The sequence below is a fragment of the Muntiacus reevesi genome, chromosome 8 (genome assembly GCF_963930625.1).
Source record: "Muntiacus reevesi chromosome 8, mMunRee1.1, whole genome shotgun sequence".
NCBI classification, from domain to species: Eukaryota; Metazoa; Chordata; class Mammalia; order Artiodactyla; family Cervidae; genus Muntiacus; species Muntiacus reevesi.
The window spans coordinates 46,864,382-46,883,480 of NC_089256.1; the positions used below are offsets into that span (position 1 = coordinate 46,864,382).

Below are 19,099 nucleotides of genomic sequence, written 5' to 3' on the forward strand. Positions count from 1 at the left end.
TGTTCACTCTGTTCTGGCCAAGCACATACTTCACATGCCCTCGGTTTAGGAAATTGTTAGGTTATTTCATGCACTGGGTTATATTTGGATATGTTCTTATATCTGTTCTTGTTCCTTTTCTAGACCATCAGTGTCCCGGTTGCCGACTTTTTTTTTTTTTTATTTATAGTTGATTTACAATATTGTGTCACTTTCAGGTATATAGCAAAGTGATTCAGTTATATGCATATTATTCAGATTATCTTTCATCATAGATTAATCAAAGATACTGAATACAGTTCCTTGTCCTATACAACAAGTAAATTCTTATCACTTATCTATTTTAGATACAGTAGTTTGTATGTGTTAATCCCATACTCCTAATTTATCCCTCTTCCCTTTTGGTAACCATAAGTTTGTTTTCTATGTCTGTGAGTCTATTCCTGTCTTATATATAGATCCGTTTTTTTTTTTTTTATATTCCACATATAAGTGATATTGCATAATATTTGTCTTTCTCTGTCTGACTTGTCTCACTTAGTATGATATCCTCTAGGTCCATACTTACAATTACACAGTGAAAGTGACAAATAGATTCAAGGGATTAGATCTGATAGACAGAGTGCCTGAAGAACTATGGATGAAAGATCATAACATTGTACAGGAGGCAGTGATCAAAACCATTCCCAAGAAAAAGAATGGCAAAATGGTTGTCTGAGGAGGTCTTACAAATAGCTGAGAAAAGAAGAGAATTTATTAAACTTAAATTGTTAATCGCTCAGTCGTGTTCAACTCTTTGCAACCCCATGGACTGTAGCCTGCCAGGCTCCTCTGTTCATGGAATTTTCCAGGCAAGAACACTGGAGTTGGTTGCCATTCCCTTCCTGACCCAGGGATGGAACCCCGGTCACCATCTGAGCCATTGGCAAAGGAGAAAAGGAAAGATATACCCATCTGAAAGCAGAGTTCCAAAGAATAGCAAGGAAAGATAAGAAAGCCTTCCCAAGTGAACAATTCAAACAAATAGAGAAAAACAATAGAATGGGAAAGACTAGAGATCTTTTCCAAAAAATTAGAGACACCAAGGGGACATTTCATGCAAGGATGGGCAAAATAAAGGACAGAAACAGTATGGACTTAACAGAAGCAGAAGATATTAAGAAGAGGTGGCAAGAACACACAGAAGAACCATACAAAAAAATCTTAATGACTCAGATAACCATGGTGGTATGATCATTCACCCAGAGCCAGACATCTTAGAGTGTGAAGTCAACTGGGCCTTTGGAAACATCACTATGAACAAAGCTAGTGGAGATGATGGAATTCCAGTTGAGCTATTTCAAACCCTAAAAGATGATGCTGTTAAAGTGCTGTACTCAATATGCCAGCAAATTTGGAAGACTGAGCGGTGGCAATAGGACTGGAAAAGGTCAGTTTTCATTCCAATCCTAAAGAAAAGTAATGCCAAAGAATGTTCAAACTACCACACAATTGCATTCATGTCACATGCTAGCAAAGTATGCTCAAAATTCTCCAAGCCAGGCTTTAACAGTACGTGAACCAAAAACCTCCAGATATTCAAGCTGGATTTAGAAAAGGCAGAGGAACCAGAGATAAATTGCCAACAACTGTTGAATCATAGAAAAAGCAAGAGAATTTCAGAAGAATATGTACTTCTGCTTCAAAGCCTTTGACTGTGTGGATCCTCACAGACTGTGGGAGATTCTTCAAGAGAGGGGAATACCAGACCACCTTACCTCCTGAGAAATCTGTATGCAGGTCAAGAAGCAACAGTTAGAACTGGACACAGAACAACGGACTGGTTCCAAATTTGGAAAGGAGTACGTCAAGGCTGTATATTGTCACCCTGCTTATTTAACTTATATGCAGAGTACATCATGCAAAATGCTGGGCTGGATGAAGCACAAGCTGGAATCAAGACTGCAGGGAGAAATAGCAATAACCTCAGATATGCAGATGACACCATTCTTATGACAGAAAGTGAAGAGGAACTAAAGAGCCTCTTGATGAAGGTGAAAGTGAAGAAGCTGGCTTAAAACTCAATATTCAAAAAATGAAGATCACAGTATCTGGTCCCATCACTTCATGGCAAATAGATGGGGAAACAACAGAAACAGTGACAGACTTTATTTTGGGGGGGCTCCAAAATCACTGTGGATGGTGAGTGCAGCCATGAAATTAAAAAACACTTGCCCCCTGAAAGAAAAGCTATGACAAACCTAGACAGGATATTAAAAAGCAGAGACATTACTTTGCTGACAATGGTCCATTTAGTCAAAGCTATGATTTTTCCAGTAGTCATGTATGGATGTGAGAGTTGGACCATAAAGAAGGCTGAGCATTGAAGAATTGATGCTTTTGAACTGTGGTGTTGGAGAAGGCTCTTGAGAGTCCATTGGACTGCAAGGAGATCCAACCAGTCAATTCTAAAGGAAATCAATCCTAAATATTCAGAAAGGACTGATGATGAAGCTGAAGTTCCAATACTTTGGCCACCTGACGAGAAGAGCCGACTCATCAGAAAAGACCCTGATGCTGGGAAAGATTGAAGGCAGGAGGAGAAGGGGATGATGGAGGATGAGACGGTTTGGTTGGATGGCATCACCGACTCAACGGACATGAGTTTGAGCAAACTCTGGGAGGTGGTGAAGGACAAAGAAGCATGGCATGCTACAGTCCATGCAGTCGCAGAGAGTCAGACATGACTAAGTGATTGAACATCCAAATGATATCCAAGTGATAGGTACATCCAAATTACTGCAAATGGCATTATTTGAAGTAATAATGTTGAGTGATAGTCTTATATATATATGTATATATATATATATATCACTCTTCTCTAGCCAATCGCTTGGGTTGTTTTCATGTCTTGGCTATTGTAAATAGTGTTGCTATGGATAATGTGGTGTATGTATCTTTTCAAATTAGAGCTTTTGCCTTTTCTGGATATATGTCCAGGAGTGAGATTGTTGGATCATATGGCAGCTCTATTTTTAGGTTTTTAAGTAACCTTCATACTGTTCTCCAATGTGGCTACATCAATTTTACCATTCCTTCCAACAGTGTAGGAGGGTTCCCTTTTCTCCTCATCTTCTCCATTGGTTGATAACTTTTTGCATGAACTTTAAACTCACTCTAATTCTTTTGTCCCATCCACTTTTGTCTTGTTCATAAATGAATAGTATTTGCTGATAGTCTGGCTATAAGTAGGGTTGCAAATGACTTTTTTTCTAACATAAATACTATCATTTTTTATATACATTTTCCAGTATCTTTCTATGTATGTACTTTTAAAACCAAAAATTATATATATAACTATTATTGCCTTCATCTTCAGACTTTCATCCAAGCAAAACCACAACCTTTTTCCTGGTTACAGAACATTTTTCCTAAGTCTCCTTTTTAATGACTTTGTAATATTCCGTCAAGTGGATGAACCACCATTATTCAATCATGCCCTTGTTATTTATATTCCATTTAGGTTGCTTCCAATTTCATTAAAACAATGTCACAAGTCACAATTTCAAGAACATAACTTTTGCTTCACCCTAGATCATATTTCCTCAAGATATATTTCAAGAATATCGATTACTGAGTCAAAGTGTTAGAAATCTTTATGGCTCTCAAATCTAGGTCCTCTTCATTTCTGTTGATGTAGCACCTGGGATGACTCATGGCTCCTCAAATATTTTGCTTTCCTTCCTCAGCCCCAATTTGAACTTTGAGCTCCTTGATGTGGTGCAAGGTATGAGCCAGGTCCAGAGATTCCTGCACAGTGGAAGGGATGTGCACTTAGATAACTGACCAAGAAAGGCAAGGCTTGGGAAATGAGGCAAGTATTGAGCAAGACAGGGAAGGATCCAAACCCGAGTCATGAAGTTCAAAATAACTACTGTTATCAAGCAAAACATGGGGCCTCTGCTCTCTCCTCTGTAATCCTGATAGTGAGGGAGCTCCAGATACCTCTGAGCCTTTTCTACCCGATGAGTCCTACCCTCACCTTCAGACATCCTCTCTCTAAGGCCGTCCCAACAGGATTTTATGACATGGGTTCCTGAGCACTGACTAGGACAAGCTTTCCAACCCATAATGAAATACAGAAAATAAGGAACAATACATGGAGTTTTTCATATAGCTCATTGCACATAATTTAAAAGGCCATCCTTTAATCTCAGTTTTTGTCCTTCATACTTTCTTGGAATTAATGTATTCTTTCATTTATTAATTGTCAGTGGCTTTGTTTAGTAGCTCATTCATCATATGTCTTGCAAGGGACAAAGGGGCCTGACAATTAGCTTTTTAAATTGTGATGTTAAGTGCCTGACATTTAGCTTTTGATTGCTGAGACCTCCACTTCAAAGAAATCCATTTCGAATAAATACACTGCCAGCGATGGGACTAGATGGGACTAGATAAAGAGCTGATCGTCCCACCCACGCATGTCCTCCCCCCCCCCCTTTTTTTAAAGAGAACTCTGGCGACCTAGATAACTGACCTTTAACTGACTGCTTTTCCCTTCCTGTGCTTTAATTCCTACTCTTTTGCTTTAAATTCACCAATAAAGAGCATACACCCAAAACCCTTGGTATCCCCACCTCAATCCCATAAAGACAGAACCCCAAGTCTGCTCACTCTCCAGTTCTCTCTCCCTCTCTCCTCTCACCCCCACCTCTCTCTGTGTGGCCCCAGCAGGTCTTGCACCCTCCAGAACCTGTCAGTAATAAGCCTTGTCTTTTCCAAGTCTCCTAATGGTTGTTACTGAGGCGCAATCTTAATAAGAACCACAAGGGTTGGTCTAGTCACAACATTGGCTCTGGTTGGGGAAATATTTGTGGGGGTTGTCACAAATAGCACGGCCCAGGGAGTGTCCCCAGACATCTCCAGCTTACAGTATCACTACCATGAGTCTGAGAGGACCTGAAACAGCACCCCTGCTCAGCCCAGCATGAGCTCTACGGAGGCTCTGTTTCCGCACCACCCTCCGACAGCACTCAGATTCGGATATCATTGTATCTCCATGGCGGTGTTCTGCACAGACACTTCTTATCAAACACTTGCTGAGGAAGGGGTTTTAAAAAGACACTGCAATCCCCAGAGGACTAATGTGGACACTTGTGTGCCCAGCAGAGGGCCTGCGGGTGGTTTGAAAATGGTGTGAAATCAGCCAACTCTGGGACCATGATGTTTGGCTTCCTTTCAGCTCTGCTGTAGGATCTTCAGCAAATTCTTTCATCCCTCAGCCTGTGCCCTCTCTTGTGAAATGGGCAAGACTGTAACAGGACTTGCCTTAAGAGGTTATGAAGATGGAAGCCCTCTGCACAGTCCTTGGCACACCAGAAGCCTTCAATAAATGTGACCTGTGAAAGTCACTCAGTCATGTCCGACTCTTTGCAACCCCATGGACTGCAGCCTGCCAGGCTCCTCTGTCCCTGAAATTCTCCAGGCAAGAACAATGGAGTGGGTAGCCGTTCCCTTCTCCAGGAGATCTTCTCAACCCAGGGACAGCACCCAGGCCTCCCACATTGCAGGCAGATTCTTTACCATCTGAGCCACCGGGGAAGCCCCAAATGTGACCTAGTTTGTAGCAGTAAAAAGGCAAGAATACTGGAACGGGCTGCCATTTCCTCCTCTAGGGAATCTTCCTGACCCAGACATCAAACTTGTGTCTCTGATGTCTCCTGCATTGGCAGGCGGATTCTTTCACCACTGAGTCATCTGGGAATATGTGATTATGGAAACATTAAACCAGGTGAAAGGTCATAGCCCAGAGAATCAAACTGAAACTGAAGATACATCTGAAGGGCCAAAAATGTTAAAGATATAACAGGGAGGATTAAAATTGTATATGAAGGAAGAAAAAAACAAACTAGCCAGATTTTCTCTTCCTTCTCCCCATGCTAATGATAGAAACTGATTGAATTTTATTAATGTCTGTGATAGAAACAGGCCAAAACCTGTTCAATCCAGGTTCTCCAATGACGGGCGCATGCCAGAACTCAACCACAAATGGCCGCAATGAGTTGGGGGAAGTGGAACTAGGGGATAAACATACAAGTTCAGGGACTTTCCTAAAGTATGGACATTCCACAGACAGATAATTTCTGGTGCCATAGAGAGCTTTGGAATTTAAGAAGTCTAAAGGAGGGTGGGATGGGGTAAAAACAGAACACTAGCCACAACAAGCAGCAGGACAGAGGCCCATGCTTACAGAAGTTGCTCTTAGCTCTGTGACTGAAATGCAGTGCTGTAAAATTTAATATCAGCGGTGCAGATAAAATAATGACAGCAGACTGGGTAATTAAGGCTTTGGGGCTCACTTCTTTACTCTCTGGCTTTCTGGAGGGAGATTGATAGAAAAAGGAGATGGGTCCAGTAAACCAAGAATTCCTCAGAGCTTTAAGTATATTTTTAGTTCCTCCTGACATCTGGGAGAGTAGAGACATTATTTCAGGATCAGAGATCAGATCCCGATCATGCCCTTTACACTGGGCTAAACATCACTCTCTAAAACCCTTTGATGAGAATTAATTATTGCAAAGATATGCACAAGCTAATTGAGACCACATTTACAGTGTCTGCAGCTTCTGATGGAAGACGTTTCTGGCTGAGTGGAGCAGATGCCATTAAACCAGTTGCCTGTTTTTCACTGTCTTTCCAAATTCCTCCTGGACCTGCAGTGGGACCAGACCTGCCCCTGGACCAGACCCACCCTACTCAGGACTGGAGCTGCCCAAGACCAGGGGTATGATCACAGGTCCAGAGCTGGGTCCTTACAGAGCAGTGCTGGACCCAACCCGCTGGTCCCACTTGGTTTTTAAAGTGTGGGCTACTTGACAAGGAAAGAGTAAATCACAAAACCACACAGTTAAGAGACCAGAGAGATCGTCTAAGTCACCCCCCCCATCCAGTAGAAGAACCCTGTTCTGTCTCAAACTGGGCAACTGGACTGATACGTTTGCAGACAAATGCCAGGACCTGGCCGAGATGTGAGGCTGATGATTTCAGGAATGCAACCGAACCCACTAGGGATGGAGGGAGGACTTAGTCAAGATCCAGGTGAGTCCCTTAATAAGAATGCCAGGAGCTACAAGACTAAGGATGCAGCTGGGACTAGCTCCTTCAGCCCCTTTGGGGCAGGCTGGGGTTCCCCAAAGTTAGGACTCCCCCACCCCACTCACGCAGGAACCTTCCCTGGGCATGTCTGACAGGGGAAAATTCTCAGAGAGGGGACATGAAAGGGTGGCAGGGCAGGCAGTTCTGGTCACTGTGTATAGTAGAATCTGCTGAGCCATGATATGGCTTCCCCTAACTGAACCCAATTCTGTTCCCTGGAGTCAGATAAGCTCTACCTTTGTACAAGACACACCTACAGATATCTGAAGACAATAATTTACCCTTTATCCTTCTACAGACAAAATACACTGGACTCCTTCAACTCTCCCTAATTGCCATTGTTTCCAAACCCTCCCACATCCTCTGGGTTCATGTTAGTTAGACTAGGATCCCCTTGGTGTTACTCTGAGGACCAAAGAAAGAAAACAAGAGCACAGTGGATAAACCACAGATTTGAATCTTGGTCCCATTATTCCCCATGCCTCAATTTCCTTCACAGCTTCCTCGGCAGCACTTGATAACCTTAGTTACGAGAAATGCATAAGTCAAATCATGGAGAACTTGTAACTGTGCCTGGCAAGGCAGCTGAAAAGCAGCTAATAAAGTCTCAGCTATTTCTTAGCACCATGCTTAGCTTCTAAGGAGTATGCAAGGACTTCTCAGGTGGCCCACTGTTTAAGACTCTGCACCAATGCAAGGGTCTCAGGTTTGATTCCTGGTCAGGGAACTAGATCCCACATGCCCCAACTAAGAGTTTGCATGCCACAGTTAAAAATTCCACATGCTGCAATGAATATCTAAGATCCCACTAAGATTCAGCACAACTAACCAGGAGAGAGAAGAAAGCCTTCCTCAGCGATCAATACAAAGAAATAGAGGAAAACAATAGAATGGGAAAGACTAGAGATCTCTTCAAGAAAATTAGAGATACCAAGGGAACATTTCATGCAAAAATGGGCTCAATAAAGGACAGAAATGGTATGGACCTAACAGAAGCAGAAGATATTAAGAAAAGGTGGCAAGAATACACAGAAGAACTATATAAAAAAGATTTTCATGATCCAGATAATCACAATGGTGTGATCACTCACCTAGAGCCAGACATCCTGGAATGTGAAGTCAAGTGAGTCTTAGAAAGCATCACTACAAACAAAGCTAGTGGATGTGATGGAATTCCAGTCAAGATATTTCAAATACTGAAAGATGATGCTGTGAAAGTGCTGCACTCAATATGCCAGCAAATTTGGAAAACTCAGCAGTGGCCACAGGACTGGAAAAGGTCAGTTTTCATTCCAATCCCTAAGAAAGGCAATACCAAAGAATGCTCAAAATTCTCCAAGCCAGGCTTAAGCAATACATGAACCAAGAACTTCCAGATGTTCAAGCTGGTTTTAGAGAAGGCAGAGGAACCAGAGATCAAATTGCCAACATCCGCTGGATCATCGAAAAAGTAAGAGAGTTCCAGAAAAACACCTATTTCTGCTTTATTGACTATGACAAAGCCTTCGACTGTGTGGATCACAATAAACTGTGGAAAATTCTGAAAGAGATGGGAATACCAGACCACCTGACCTGCCTCTTGAGAAACCTGTGTACAGGTCAGGAAGCAATAGTTAGAACTGGACATGGAACAACAGACTGGTTCCAAATAGGAAAAGGAGTACGTCAAGACTGTATATTGTCACCCTGCTTATTTAACTCATATGCAGAGTACATCATGAGAAACGTTGGGCTAGATGAAGCACAAGCTGGAATCAAGATTGCTGGGAGAAATATCAATAACCTCAGATATGCAGATAACACCACCCTTATGGCAGAAACTGAAGAACAACTAAAGAGCCTCTTGATGAAAGTGAAAGAGGAGAGTGAAAAAGTTGGCTTAAAGCTTAACATTCAGAAAACTAAGATCATGGCATCTGGTCCCATCACCTCATGGGAAATAGAGGGGGAGACAGTGGAAACAGTGTCAGACTTTATTTTGAGGGGCTCCAAAATCACTGCAGATGGTGACTGCAGCCATGAAATTAAAAGATGCTTACTCCTTGGAAGGAAAGTGATGATCAACCTATTTTTTTTATAGCATATTAAAAAGCAGAGACATTACTTTGCCAACAAAGGTCCATCTAGTCAAGGCTATGGTTTTTCCAGTAGTCATGTATGGATGTGAGAGTTGAACTGTGAAGAAAGCTGAGCACCGAAAAATTGATGCTTTTGAACTGTGGTGTTGGAGAAGACTCTTGAGAGTCCCTTGGACTGCAAGGAGATCAAACCAGTCCATCCTAAAGGAGATCAGTCCTGGGTGTTCATTGGAAGGACTGATGCTGAAACTGAAACTCCAATACTTTGGCCACCTCATGCGAAGAGTTGACTCTTTGGAAAAGACCCTGATGCTGGGAGGGATTGGGGGCAGGAGGAGAACAGGACGACAGAGGATGAGATGGTTGGATGGCATCACCAACTTGATGGGCATGAGTTTGAGCAAACTCTGGGAGTTTGTGATGGACAGAGAGGTCTGGCCTGCTGCGATTCATGGGGTTGCAAAGAGTTGGACACGACTGAGCAACTGAACTGAACTGAAGATCTAAGGTTTGATGCAACTAAGATCTGGTGCAACCAAAATAGGTATTTTTTTTTAGTGTCTGCAATGTATATATAAATCCTTCAGATGATTGAAGCAAGTCAGAGAAAAACAAATATCATATATTAATGAATATTAAATATCACAATTAATCCATATTAATATAGAATCTAGAAAAATGGTACTGATGGACCTATTTACAGGGCAGCAATACAGACTCAGACATAGAGAACAGATTTACGGACACAGTGGGGGCAGGAGAGGATAGGACGGATCAAGACAGTAGCATTGAAATGTATGCATTACTATATGTAATACAGATAGCTAATGGGAAGTTGTTGTATAACACAAGGAGCTCAACCTGGTGCTCCATGACAACCTAGAGGGGTGGAATGGGGTGGGAGGTGAGGAGTGCAGAGGTTCAAGAGGGAGGGAACATATGTATACCTATGGCTGATTCATGTTGCTATATGGCAGAAACTGACACAACATTGTAAAGCAATTATCCTCCAATTTAAAATAAATAAATTAGAAAAAAAAAATCCTGCAGTTGACACTCCATTACTTGCCAACTTTCTTACTCATAAAACAACAGTACCACCTCTGAGTTTTGATGAGGTAAGGCATGAGAAGGCTCCTGGTCAGCACCTGGTGCACAACAAGCAGCGCATACACACTAGCTTCCTTCCCCTGTGGACAGATGCAGCATCTGAGTCTGTCTCTGTGGGCATCTCACATTCCGCATATCCTGCAGGCACAGGAACTGACTACCTTCGCTCCAGACTTCTTTTTTCAAGAATATTTGTATCATAAATAACCTTGGAAGAGAGAATGTCTTCCTTTGGAGCAAAGCACAGGCAGGCTTTGTTGTTGTTCAGTCGCCAACTCCTGTCGAACTCTTTGCAGATCAACTGTTACTGTGCATTATAAAAGATTTTAGTTCCCTACGCTCAGAATTTCTCTCCATTATGTGTCCAGGTGTCAGCCTATGGAGACTGAAACTCAAAGAACTAGTGAGAGGAAATGCTGGTACTTTGGTCACTGTCACTGTTGTGAATCATAAAGTGCTGTCCCTAACTCACAGAGCTCGCCTTCTGCCAGTGTTCATGAAACCTTGGCAGCTAATTAACTAGCTTGCCAGTTGGTGAAATCTCAGACCCTCCATGGTTATTGACTACAACCTAGAGAAGAGACAATGACAAAATGTCTCCCCCGCTGACCCTGCAGTAAAGATCTTAAATTGTCATCAACCCTATCACAGTCTGTCCATACTTAGCTGATTTTGAAAAGAACTCTAAGTGAAGAATTTTTATTTATTTCCTTATTTATTCATTTTGATTTTCATCTTCCTGATTTTAATCAAAAGTTCCATTCACTGAGGTCCTTCTAAAGCTTCTTTCAAACTTGAAGTTCCCCTTTGCAAGTGCCATTTCCTGAAATTCAGGCCAAGGTCTCTTCTCCCACTCCACTCACTTCTCCCACCAGTGCAGACAGACCCTCCTTCTAAACCTAGATTCTCATCCGTAGCACCATATACCAGTTTGAACTGTATAAAATTCCTGACAAGCTTCTACCTTCATTCAATCTGTGGTCAAGAGCACAGCAAGTCCTACCATCATCCTAGGATGCTCTCCAATCTCCCCTCCCCCTTTACTGAGAGCACTGAGTGGGCCTCTCACGCTAACCCCCCTCTGCCTCTAAAAGGTGCGGATGTGTAACCTGTGGGATGTGACACAGCTGAAGGTCAGCAGGACGCCAACTGGTGTGGTTAGAAAGGAGAGATAAGAACCCACGGGCTGCTGGGAAATCTGGCCTAAAACTGGCAACACTATAAACCCCCAAGCAGATAAGTGACCAGTAATTTTCATCATTTTCTCTCTTGGATACTTTCTTGCATCTTATATGCACCCTCCCTCTCTGCCACAAAACTGGGTATATCTAGGTCTCAGCATCTGGCATTAAATTATACCATGATTCTTTTCAAAAATAAAAAAAAAAAATAAGGAAGCCAATAAATCTCTTGAACTTTTCTCTTATTCATCTTTTTTAATTTGGGGAGTTTTATTTTTAGATTTTACTGTCTGAAGATTTCTTACAATATTTTTAAGCATGTGACCAAGACCTCAACATCTGGTCATAAGTTACTTGAAGAACTGTGGCATAGTTTTCTTTATTTTGAAAAAGTAATTAATCTGTGATGGCTTAATGGACATCAAATGAATAAAAGCAGCTTTTATCTTAACAGCGTTTCAGCAGTCAGCATGGGCTTTATCAGGCCCCATGATCAGGGATCACCCAGAAAAGTTTAGTAGTTATTAATATGTTCCCAGGATAACTCCATGGGATGGGTCCTTGGCTTGTAGTCTTATTACCACATTAAACTCTCATCCCACACCCAGAGTCTCCCTTGTGTTGTAGAAGGCTCTAAACTTCTGGTCCTGCCTCCTCAGTGTGGCCGCCCATCTCTTCAAAGCTTTCACAGTGCCCCAACCAGAAACTGCTTCTAAGCTCTCCTATGATCCCACAGGTCCTCTGTTTCTACTATGTCCATATAAGAAACAGGACAGGATCCAAATCTTATCCCAGATCCCAGCATCTCTCTCCCTACACAGATTATCTCCTAGTGTGCCCAGCCCTTAGGGGTTTTGAGGCTGTTCCACAACAGACACTGTCCTCAGTCAGAGATGGTCAGACCTTCACATCTGGTTACCCCCACAGGTACAGATCAATGGAACCCAGTCAGTGGAATATTACTCAGCCATACAAAAGAATGAAATAGGGACTTCCCTGGTGGTCCAGTGGCTAAGACTCTGGGCTCCCAGTGCAGGGGGCCTGGGTTTGATCCCTGGTCAGAGAACTAGATGCTACATGCCACAACTAAAAAAAGATCCTACACGTTGCAACAAAGTGAAGATCCTGTGTAACTAAGACCTGTAACTAAGATGCTGTAACTAAGACCTGGCACAGTCAAATAAATAAATAAATATTTAAAAATTTAAAAAGAAAGAATGAAATAGTGTCATTTCCAGAACATGGATGAATCTAGAGAAAGTGAAGAGAGTTGAACGGAGAAAGACAAATACCATATGACATCACTTATACGTAGAATGTGAAAAATGATACAAATGAACTTTCAGAAACAAACTCATATAAACTTAGGGTTACAAAAGAGGAAGGGGGGATAACTTAGGAGCTTGTGATTAAGAGATATATACTATTATATACAAAATAAACAACAAGGTCCTACTGTATAGAACAGGGAACTACATTCAATATCTTATAATAACCTATAATGGAAAAGAATCAGAAAAAGAATACACATACATACATAATGTATATATAAATGCATAACTGAATGACTTTCTTCTACACCTGTAACTAACACAGCTTTGTAAATCAACTATACTTCAATTTAAAAAAAAAAAGATTATTCCCCCTTTTAAGAAGTCTATCAGAAAATGTTTGCTAAAGGTCAGTGCATCATCTGTGAGGGGCCCAGTGTCTCAGACTTTAAGGGACCCAGGAGGAGAGCACCAGGTTCTAGGTGCTCGGCACTGACCAGGTTCACAGCTGTATTTGTGAGGTCCTTCCTCATCAAGGAGGGAAGAGAGTACTGGATGGTTTCTGCAGTCCCTTCCACTCTAGGTGTGGGTGTTCTACAGAAGTTTGTCCTCTTTTCATCATTGCAAACTTCCCTGTCTGGAGCAGAAAGCTGATAACTTCACAGAAAAGACTTCGTGCACAGCCCACTCCTCAGCCCCCGTGGCTCTACCTTCAGCCCTATTTTAGCTGAGGCAAGCCTGCCTTTAAATAAAAGGACTTGCATTAATTTCTCCCTCCTTTGATCTTCTGCCTCTGCGACTTCACAAAGTCACGGCTTTAAGGCTTTCCCTGCCAAGAGAGCCATGCTCAGACATACAGAGTATTCTCTTTGATCCAGCCCCCCCTGAATCCTAAAATAAGGCCTTCCATCTCACCTGCAGGTTCTGTATTTTCCTTCAGGCAGTGATAGGACACCACTACTTTTTTTTTTTTTATCAGCCAATTTAGAGTCCAACCTCATCGTCGTTTTTTTAAAAATTCCTTTAAAGTTTTGAGATTTGTTTTATTAACAAAAGACCAGCACCTACATACTTTTTTTTTGTCTTTCCAAGTATTCTAAGAGGCTATTCTCTCACTTCAGTGATGGGGCCATAGTTCAAAGCAGTTTTAGAATCATGGGGGTGGGAGAAACAATCAGTGCTATAAAATCACAGGCCACGCTTCCTTTCACTAATTCCTCTTTTTCCTCCTATTCCTTCTCACACTCTTTGCTTCACCATAAATGGTTAAAGGCTCCATCAGCCTCCTTTGCACAGAGAGCAAATGGATGGTCCCAGGCCGACACTGGCTGAGGACCCCTGAAGTACTTGTAAGCCTGACGGTCAGCATGGTGGCAATGGAAAACCCATCTCCCTCACTGGTTGCAGAAAGCAATGAATCCATCCACCCCTCAAATCACACATGGGAAATCCCCAAAGATCACCTACATGTTTGAAATATTACTGAGAAATATATTTCGGAATATTATTTGAATTATTCACCATTGTACAGGTGTCCAAAGAAGGCACCATCTAAACACTCACTCTGTTGCCCTCACACAGGATTTCTCACTGAGCAGACTGGAGATGACCACGCCTGTGCAGCACGGTCATGGGTGCCCTTGGTCAGGACCTAGAATACCTGGGTCCACATTAACACAGAATTCTACCTGTGCTCCAACCCCAACGAGCAGAGCCCGCCAAAGAACCAGAGAGTCAAAGGGGAAACCAAAAGCGAATGGGGAGCTCATCACAGCAGCCTCCTGGAGCAGTGGAGGAGGAAGTCTGGGGCAGTTTGGAAGATGGAGCACCACAGTTTGGAAGCATGAAGAACAGAGTAGAGGCCAGGGCACCCAGGACATTTAATCAGTCTTGGCTCCCACCAACCTGACCAGTTCTAGAATTCTGACCAGCTAAGCCATGGTCAATAGATAGTGCTAAAGCACCCTGACTTCCCCCTCACCCGCCACCTGCCTGGGCACCTGGCCAGGTGTCATCTCACCTTGGGGGCAGTGGTCCCTCCTGGCTGCCCAGGAAGGCACATAGTTCCCCTCGCGGCAGCTCCTCAGGGTGGGCTGAGGGGGAGGAGTCAAGAGCATAAACTGCACACTCACCAACAGGCGGCTCTGCTGTTTGTTGTGGCAACTGGGCTGGGAGGACAAAGGAAGAAGTCCTGGAGGGCTGCCTCGCTGGGGAGCCCTGAAGAGTTCTGAACTCTAGCAGGGGCAGCCGATGTGGCAGCCCCCTGGGCAGTGCCTGGCAGAAAGGAGCACAGGAAAAGCCGAGTCAGGGACAGACACGCCAAAGGGAGAGGGAGCGGCCGGCCGGGAGGAGCCCATCAGCAGAGTGGCTGGTGGAAACATCCCAAGGACAACAATAGTTGCTTTTATGACTGTGTGTGGGGGTTATGGGTTTAGAGTTCAGGAACAATAGTTACGAGGAGAACCAGAACGAGGTGCTTTCTTCCTCCACAGAGGACAGACGCTGGAATGCCAGGGAGGATGGAGCTCCATGCCGCTGCAGGGTCTGGGAGAGGCCGTGGCAGGTGTGGGGAGGAAGGCTACCTGGGAGGCCTCTCCGGAGGCTGTTGGGGCCTCTGGAGGGACATGACCAGGGGAAAAGTTACTGACGGGACAGGGAGAAAGTACCCACAACTGGGAGAAGACTGTCCTCTGGAGTGAGTGAGTCCCCACCCCCCGACAGTCCTAGGACCCAGTCCACATCCATGCCCTCCAGAAGCCACATGAAGGCAGCCCCCATGGCACACCCCTCAGCCTGACCCAGGCTGAAATTTACCCCTTCTCCGCATTTTAGAAACCTGTTTCCTACCAGCAGCAAACTTTGTATATTGCTTAAGAGAGAAACAAATACCTAGAACATACAGTAAATCCATTGTATCACAAGAACAAATGACTGACCTCTGAACCCTTCATGTGCTGCTCCTCTAGAAGGTGCATCAGTAAAGCTGTGCCAGGTCACTGCATTAGTGTCCGTCTCTTGTGCAACCCTATGGACTGTAGCCAGGCTCCTCTGTTCATGGGATTCTCCAGGCAAGAATACTGGAGTGGGTTGCCATTTCCAACTCCAGAGGATCTTCCCAACCTAGGGATCAAACCTGCGTCTACTAAATCTCCTGCGGTGGCAGGCAGGTTCTTTACCACTGCTACCTGGGAAGTCCTATTAGTAGCAGTCTTTGTAAACTCAAAGGAAGTCAAATACTCATGGTGGAATTTAAGCAGAGAAAGTACTTTCAGGTGGAAAAGTCCTTATACATCCCTTCATCACACAGGAGATCTAGAGGGTGGACATTCAGTCTAGGGTGGTGCCCCACCCTCGACTTTGGGTGTACTTTGAAGTGGAAATGGGAGTGACTGGACCCTCCAAGGAGGGGTGGGAAGGGGTAGAATCCCCACATTGTTACAGTCCTGTGGCTAGACCTTCTTTCCCACCTGCACAGGCAACTTCAGCAGAAAGCTGATGCCAAGAGTGCTGGCCCCATCTGAACCCACTCGCTCCTGGTAATCTGTGTGGTCCTCAGGACCAGGTGGGAGCTGAGACAGGACAGCATTTCTATAAGTAATAGTTTCTGCATCTCTTATGGCCTAAGCCAGTCAGTCCCAGCAGAACTTCCCTCAACCAAGCAAGCTGGGTCCATCTGCTGCCCCTCTCCTCAAGGATTCTCCACCCTTGATAAAGGGCTCAGGCACTTGCCACTTGACCTTGACTCCACCTCCAGCCAGAGCACACCTGACACCTCATCCTCACCAGCCACTCCTCCACTGGCTGCCAGCAGGAGGCACCTCCTTACCTGCTCCTCCTCCTGTGCCTCAGACCACATTATTCTATCCTGTGCCCAGAGGAGCCCATTCTATGCTCATTCTTCTGTCCATCGGATTAGGCTACTCCTAGCTACAATCCTTTCACAACTCAACCTTACCAAGGATTGTTTCTGAAAGGACCCAGAGTCACTCACAAGAAAATATAAAATTGTCAAGCATTACATCTATCCCTGAGTTTCATGACACTCACGGTAAAAAAGGGAAATAGAATGGGTCACATAATTCTCCTTGCTATGAGGATGCAAAGGTACTTCATCAAGAAACTGGACCTTCCAGTGCTAGTCTCTGCAGAGAGGGGACAATTCTACCTATAGACTTGTAAAAAAAATGTTCATTTATTTGGCAAGGAGTCTGATAGGCTACAGTCCATAGGGTTGCACAAAGTCGGACATGACTGAAGTGAATTTGCACACATGCATGCTGGGTCTTAGTTGCAGTATGCGGGATTTAGTTCTTTGACTAGGGATCGAACCTGGGCCTCCTGTTGAAAGCTCGGAGTTTTAGCCACTGGACTACCAAGGAAGTTCCCTGATGCTTCTGCTGTTAAGTCACTTCAATTGCGCAACCCCATAGACGGCTGCCCACCAGGCTCTGCCGTCCCTGGGATTCTCCAGGCAAGAACATGGGAGTGGGTTGTCATTTCCTTCTCCAACGCATGAAAGTGAAAAGTGAAAGTGAAGTCACTCAGTGGTGTCCGACTCTTCGCGACCCCATGGACTGCAGCCTACCAGGCTTCTCCGTCCATGGGATTTTTCAGGCAAGAGTACTGGAGTGGGGTGCCATTGCCTTCTCCGAGGGAAGTTCCCTACCCATAGACTTTTCAGAAAGAAACACTCACTATTTGGCCCCTTTTAAATATCAACACTTATGAAAGCAAGGAAATATTAAAACATGCCTTGAGATTTTTGCAGGGAGCTAAAGCAACATAGTTTGGGCAAGGGTCTGGAAGCTTAATACAAAACACAGTAGTTCTCCAAACTTATGGTTGCCCAGGGCAGGGAGCAGGGGGTAGAGAAGGAATAGTTAGGGGGTTTGCAATGGACACATACATTAGGACCTACTGTTTAGCACATGGAATTTTGCTCAAAGTTGTGTGGCAACCTGGATGGAAGGGGAGTTTAGAGGACAATGGATACATGTATAAGCATGGCTGGGTCACTTCACTATTCACCTGAATCTATTACAACATTGTTAATTGGCTATACCCCAATACAAAATAAAAAGTTAAAAAAAAATAAAGTGTCAATGACACTGTTATTGTTGTTGTTCAGTCGCCCAATCATGTCTGACTCTTTGCAACCCCGTGGACGGCAGCATCCCAGGCCTCTCTGTTCCTCTGCATTATCTCTGTGTGCAAGCAATACAGCAATGACAAATTAAAAAAAAAAATGACACAGTGGTTCTCAGGGCACCTCACCATTTTTTCTTCAGGGAAGAAAGGAAGAAGAACGTTTGAGGTGGAGGAGCACTAGGAAATGTGGTGGGATTATTAACTGCTATAATGATGGGGGGGAGGGCAGACAAGGATGCTAATATCCTACATTAAACAGAATACTCATGATAAAGAATTATTTCATCTAAAATGCTAATGGTGCCCTGTTGAGAAACACTGGAAGAGGAATCAGTAATTAGCACGACTCTTCTAATGCCTTAAATACCAATGAAATCTTCAGAGAGCTGACAGCAAAGATTACAAGAATGTCTGCTCTGGGACTACAGATGAAGGGGCATGCAGGCTTCTGATGTGTCAGTCTTGCTGGTGGTGACATGAAGACCATCCTATGAGGGGGCTGGAGCCAGATAAATATTGTTAACTGGGGAGACAGCTGGAAGATGGGGAGCTATAAGGATGCCTGTGGAAAGGGACAGACCTCTCCTGCTTTTCATTTTTTCATATGGCTAAGCGAGGATACAACTGGGACACCAAAACTGCACATCAACACATCACAGGAGAATCTAGTCGAGAGCACTGATTTTCAAAGTGTGTTCCCCAACTAGCATCACCTGGGAACTTGTTGACACTACTACCTACTGAAGACAAGAAACTCTGAAAGTGGGTCCAGCCAGGTGTGTTTTAACAAACCCTCCAGGTGAGTCTGAATCAGGCTCAAGTTTGAGAACCACCAATCTAGAAGGTTTAGGGCTAACCATGGCAATTGGTCACCAGAGGTATCTTAGAAATGCTGTCTCACCCCTGTGCAGAGTCTCTATTAGACTCTGAGAGGGAGGGGGATGTTGCAACATACCTGTTGCAGGCCAATTACCCAAGGTGAAGGGTCTAAGAAGGAAGACCTAAGTGATGAGAAACGCGAGTAAAGAGCGAATTACCAAGGGTCAATTTAAGTCTCAAGTCAGATTAACCATCCTAGAAGGATTTTTTTTTTAAACTGAAGAATAGTTGACATTATATTAGTTTTAGGTATACAGCATAGTTATTTAGTATTTTTATAGATTATACTCCATGTTAAGGTATTATAAAAATAATGGTT

At 43.7% G+C, this 19,099-nt stretch overlaps 1 protein-coding gene across 4 annotated transcripts in view; it reads right to left on the bottom strand.

Moving 5' to 3' along the window:
• The window catches only part of MYLK (myosin light chain kinase), a 284,285-nt gene that overhangs the window by 202,744 nt on the left and 62,442 nt on the right, over nt 1–19,099 (bottom strand). Inside the window, exon 3 of one of the 4 annotated variants that reach the window (XM_065943429.1) lies at nt 14,886–15,027. The exons of the other annotated variants lie outside the window; for them this stretch is intronic. The gene's annotated coding sequence lies outside the window, so the exon portion shown is untranslated. The remainder of the gene's footprint in view (nt 1–14,885; nt 15,028–19,099) is intronic. 4 annotated transcript variants of the gene reach the window in all.